General features: G+C 41.7%; 1 pseudogene; it reads left to right on the forward strand.

The window, feature by feature from the left end:
• LOC121105635 overlaps positions 1-4,808 on the forward strand; it is a 13,266-nt pseudogene extending 8,458 nt beyond the window's left edge.
• The last annotated feature ends 356 nt before the right edge of the window (positions 4,809-5,164 follow it).

The following is a 5,164-nucleotide window of genomic DNA, read 5'->3' on the forward strand; positions in this document are numbered from 1 at the left end:
TCCCCCCCCCCCCCCCCGCCTTTTAAAAGAACGTGGTCATTCTCCTGTAGCTATATGCATTGGCATCCAGGTAGATCATGGGAAAATTAAGTAAGGAAGTGACAGATTGTAACACCAGTAGCATCCAGGAAGCTACCAATAAGGCAGATATCGAATTTTTTAATAGGATGGTCGGTTAATGGGGAGGCTTTTTTGGGGGTCCTCTACAGCCACTATTTTTGTTTCTTTTTTAAACTTCTCAGTCACACAGTGAGGCAAGTCGGGAGAGCTGTTCTTGGCTTCTTAGTAGTGAATTAGGCCCCTACTTCATTTACTCTGAGAGTGATGCTAGAGTGGTCGGCTGTTTTGAGGACCGCTAGCTATGGTCGCACTCTCAGTTCTGCAGAAAATCAAACCGAAGTGCAGCAAGTTTGGTAGAATTACCAAAGATAAGTGGCAGAGTCTGGAAGAACTTAGTGATCATGTATCACTTTGCTCTCATAGAGGCCACAGCTCAGGAAAGCATGGTCTCGGAGGCAAGGAGTTCTAGAAATGTTCTTTGTTTTTCATAGCTTCTTAGACCCTTTTCACAATAGGCAGGTCCTTCCCGAGGGTCTGTTTTTTCCTTCTTTCTTTGACACTGCTTTCTATCTTCTTTTTGCTGTTGTTGTTGGTTTATTTTAAAATTTTTAGTGTTAATTTAAATTCTAGGTAGTTAGCATATAGTGTAATATTGGTTTCAGGAGTAGAATTTAGCGATTCATCACTTACATACAACACCCAGTGCTCATCACAAGTGCCCTCCATCACCTATCTAGCTCATCCCCCACCCACCTCCCTCCATCAACTTCAGTTTGTTCTCTTTCGTTAAGACTCTCATATGGTTCGCCTCCCCCCCCTTTTTTTCCTTTCCCCTATGTTCATCTTTTTTGTTTCTTAGATTCCACATAAGAGTGAAATCATATGGTATTTGTCTTTCTCTGACTGACTCATTCTAACTTCTTATATAAAAAATATTTTTTCATATTTTCCCATTGACTTGATACAATAACTAGATCAGTTGTCCTGTAGAATTTACCCCATTTTGGTTTTTCTTTGTTCTCTTTGCGATGAAATTTAACTTGATCTGTTGTGCCTTGTATTTTCTAATAGGAGTTAATTTAGAGGATTGATGAGATTCAAGTTCAGCTTTTTGGTCAAGAATATTCCAAAGTGGTTCTGTGTGCTTCTGGTTGCATTGTATCAGTAGGCACTCAGTGTCTGGCTGTTCCTGTCTGAATCTTTAAAAATTCAGTCTGAGTCCCCAAATAGCTGGCTAACACTTTGGACTTCACCAGCCCTATCCACTTAAAGTGAGGCATGAGCCATGGTAACCAGAGATTTCAAGTGAAATAAACCTCCACTGCCAAATGTGCTTTGAAAAAGGATTTGAGGCCCCTTAAATGAAAGAGGAACCATATAATTAGAACATCAAAATATTGTAAAGAGGAGCCGGGGGGAAAGATGATGGGAAGTCACAGTGGGGCATGAAGACTGAATGGCAGATGGGAGCTGAGGAGTCTGCCTCACACAAGGAAGCTACTCGTGTTCTTCAGCAGATGAGCGTGCCTCTTAAGTCTCCCAGGGAGATGATCCCAGAGGCTCATCTGCTTCCTCAGAGAGTGGTTCAAGTCCTCAAACCTCCACTGAAAGCCTAAGTATTCAGAGAATCTATGAGGTTTCATGGGACATTTAGGAAGATGAGCAAGTCGGTTTCTATCCCTTACGATGCCCATCATGTACTGAGATGACACGCACAAAGTTGCTTTGGTCTAGTCGGATGGTGTCAAGTGCTGTAATAGTCGTGCCCATGTCAGGGCTTTGGGAGATCAGCGGAAGGAATTACTATTTCTGACAGGATAAGGAATTCCTCAGAGGATATGGCATTTGAATCGGATTTGAAGAAGATAAACGGGTTTCACTGGGTGAAAAGGAGAAGAAAGGGAATTCCAGTCTGTAGACATAGCTTGAACAAGATTCAGAAGTATTTTAAAGTGTATGATGTTTTCGGAATGGCAGGAGTTTTACTCTCAGGAAGCGCACAGTGCATGTCAGTAGGGGCATATCTCATTTTATTGGGCTCCGCAGATTGTGTGGTTTTTACAGATTGAAGGTTTGTGGCAGCCCTGTGTTGAGCAAGTCTCTTGGTGGCATTCTTCCAACAGCAGTAGCTCACTTGGTGTCTCTGGGTCACATCTTGGTAATTCTCACATTATTTCAAACGTTTTCATTATTACTTTACTTGTTAAGGTGATCTGCGTTCAGTGATTTTTGATGTTGCTGTTGTAATTGTTTTGGGGCGCCATGAACCATGCCCATATAAGATGGTGAACTTAATCGATAAACATTGTGTATGTTCTGATTGCTCTTCTGTCCCTCTCTTTGGGCCTTCCTACACCCCGAAACACAACAATATTGAAATTAGGCCAACTAATAACCCTGACAAGGGTCTCTAAATGTTCAAGTGAAAGGAAGAGTTGTGGGTCTCTCACTTTATTTTTAAGAATTTTTAAAAAGGATTTATTTTCTTTTTCTTTTTGTTTCTATTTATTTTTTTTAAAAAAGATTTTATTTATTTGAGAAAGAGAGAGCACAAGATGGGGTGGGGGGAGGAGCAGAGGGAGAGGGACATGTAGACTCTGCACTGAGCAAGGGACCTGACATGGAGCTTGATCTCAGGATCTTGAAATCATGACCTGAACTGAAATCGAGCTTTGGATGCTCAAGCGAATGAGCCACCCAGTCGCCCCTTATTTATTTTAGAGAAAAAGAGAGTGTTCATGCACACGCACGAGCAGGGGGAGGGGCAGAGAGAAAAGATCCCAAGCAGACTCCAAGCTGAGTGTGGGGCCCAAGGCAGAGGCCTGACCCCATGACCCTGAGATCACACCCCCAAACCAAGAGTTGGACACCCAATGAACAGACCCACCCAGGCACCCCTATTTTTAATTAAAAAAAAATTTTTTTTAAGTTTATTTATTAGTAATCTCTATACCCAACATGGGGCTCAAACTCACAACCCTGAGATCAAGAGTTGCATGCTCCGTTGACTGAGCCAGCCAGGTGCTCAACATCTCTCACTTTAAATTGGAAGCTAGAAATTATTAAGCTTAGTGAGGAAGGCAGTGAAAAGCCTAGATAGGCTGGAAGCTAGGTGTCTTAAGCAGTTAGCCAAGCTGTGATTGCAAAGGAAACGTTCTTATAGTCCATTAAAAGTGCTTTTCCAGTGAGTACATGGATAAGAAAGCAAAAATGCCTATTGCTGATATGGAGAAAGTTTGAATAGTCTGGACAGAAGATCAAACCAGCCACAACATTTCCTTAAGCCAAACCCCGATCCAGAGCAAGGCCTTAATTTGCTTCAATTCTGTGATGGCTGAGAGAGGTGAGGAGGCTGCAGAAGGAAAGTTTGAAACTGGCAGAGGTTGGTTCATGAGGTTTAGGGAGAGAAGCCGTCTCCCTAACATAAAAGTGCAGCGTGAAGCAGCACATGCTGATGTAGAAGCTGTAGCAAGTTGTCCAGAAGACCTAGCCGAGATCGGTAATGCAGGCAGCTCCACTAAACCACAGATACTCAGTGCAGAAGAAACAGCCTTATCTGGGAAGAAGATGCCATTAGGACTTTCATAGCTAGAGAGGAGAAGTCAGTGCCTGGCTTCAAAACTTCAGAGGACAGGCTGATTCTCTTGTTAGAGGCTAATGCAGCTGGTGACTTTAAGTTGAAGCCAATGCTCATTGACCTGTCCCCAAATCCTAGAACCCTTAAGAATTAGGCTAAATCGACTCTGCCTGTGCTCTGTCAGTGAAACAACAAATCTTGGATGATAACACATCTGTTTATAGCATGGTTTACTGGATCTTGTAGGCTCACTTTGAGACCTACCACTCAACAAAAAGATTCCTTTCAAAATATTCCTCCTCACTGACAGTGCACCTGCTCACCCAAGAGCTCTGATGGAGACGGGCAGTGAGATGAATGCATTTCTCATGCTGCTGACACAGCATCCACGCTGCAGCCCACGGATCACGGATCAGTCTGACTTTCAAGTCCTATTATTTAAGAAATACATTTCATTAGGTAAAGCTGCCACAGATTGTGATTCCTCTGATGGATCAGGGCAAAGTGAATGGAAAACTTTCTGGAAAGGATTCACCGTTCAAGATGCCATTAAGACGATCGTAATTCATGGGAAAAGGTGAAAATAGCAATGTTACCAGCAATTTGGAAGAAGTTGGTTCCAGCCCTCATGGGTGACTTTGAGGGGTTCATGACTGCCATGGAGGAAGTAACTGCAGATGTGGTGGAAACAGCAAGAGGACTAGAATTAGAAGCGGAGCCCAATGTCATGATTGAGTTGCTGCGATCTCATGATCAAACTTCAAGGGATGAGGGTTGCTTCTTATGGATGAGCAAAAGAAGTGGTTTCTTGAGTTGGAACCTACTCCTGGTGAAGATGCTGTGAAGATTATTGAAATGACAATGAAGAATTTAGAATATTACGTAAACTTAGTTGATAAAGCAGTGGCAAGATTTGAGAGGCTTGTCTCTAATTTTGGAAGTTCTGCTTTGAGTAAAATGCTATCAAACAGCATCACATACTATAGAGAAATCATTTATGAAAGGAAGAGTCAACAGATGGGGCAAACTTCACTGTTCCCTTAAGTAATTGCCACAGACACCCCCATCTTCAGCAACCACCATCCTGATCGGTCAGTAGCCATCAACATCAAGGCAAGACTTTTTACTAGCAAAAAGATTACGACTGTCTGAAAGCTCAGATGATGATTAGCATTTTTTATTAGAAATCAAGGATATTTTAATTAAAGTATGTACATTTTTATACATAATGCTATTGCACACTCACTGTAAACATAACTTTTGTATCCACTGGAAAACCAAAAAAATTCATGTGACTTGATTTATTTTGATATTTGCTTTATTGCAGTGGCCTGGAACTGAACCTGCAGTACTTCAAGGTATGTCAGAACTTGGGAATGAAGCTTGAAAACTAAGTAGAAAAACAGCTTAAAAAGAAGGGAGAGGACCACACTGGGAATAATTTTAAAAGCTATATTAAGGAGTTGAACGTTTTTTTCCTGTGGCTAATTGGAATTTATTTATTTATTTAAGATGTATTTATTAATT

This window comes from Ursus maritimus, unplaced genomic scaffold (genome assembly GCF_017311325.1).
Source record: "Ursus maritimus isolate PB19 unplaced genomic scaffold, ASM1731132v1 scaffold_28, whole genome shotgun sequence".
NCBI lineage: Eukaryota > Metazoa > Chordata > Mammalia > Carnivora > Ursidae > Ursus > Ursus maritimus.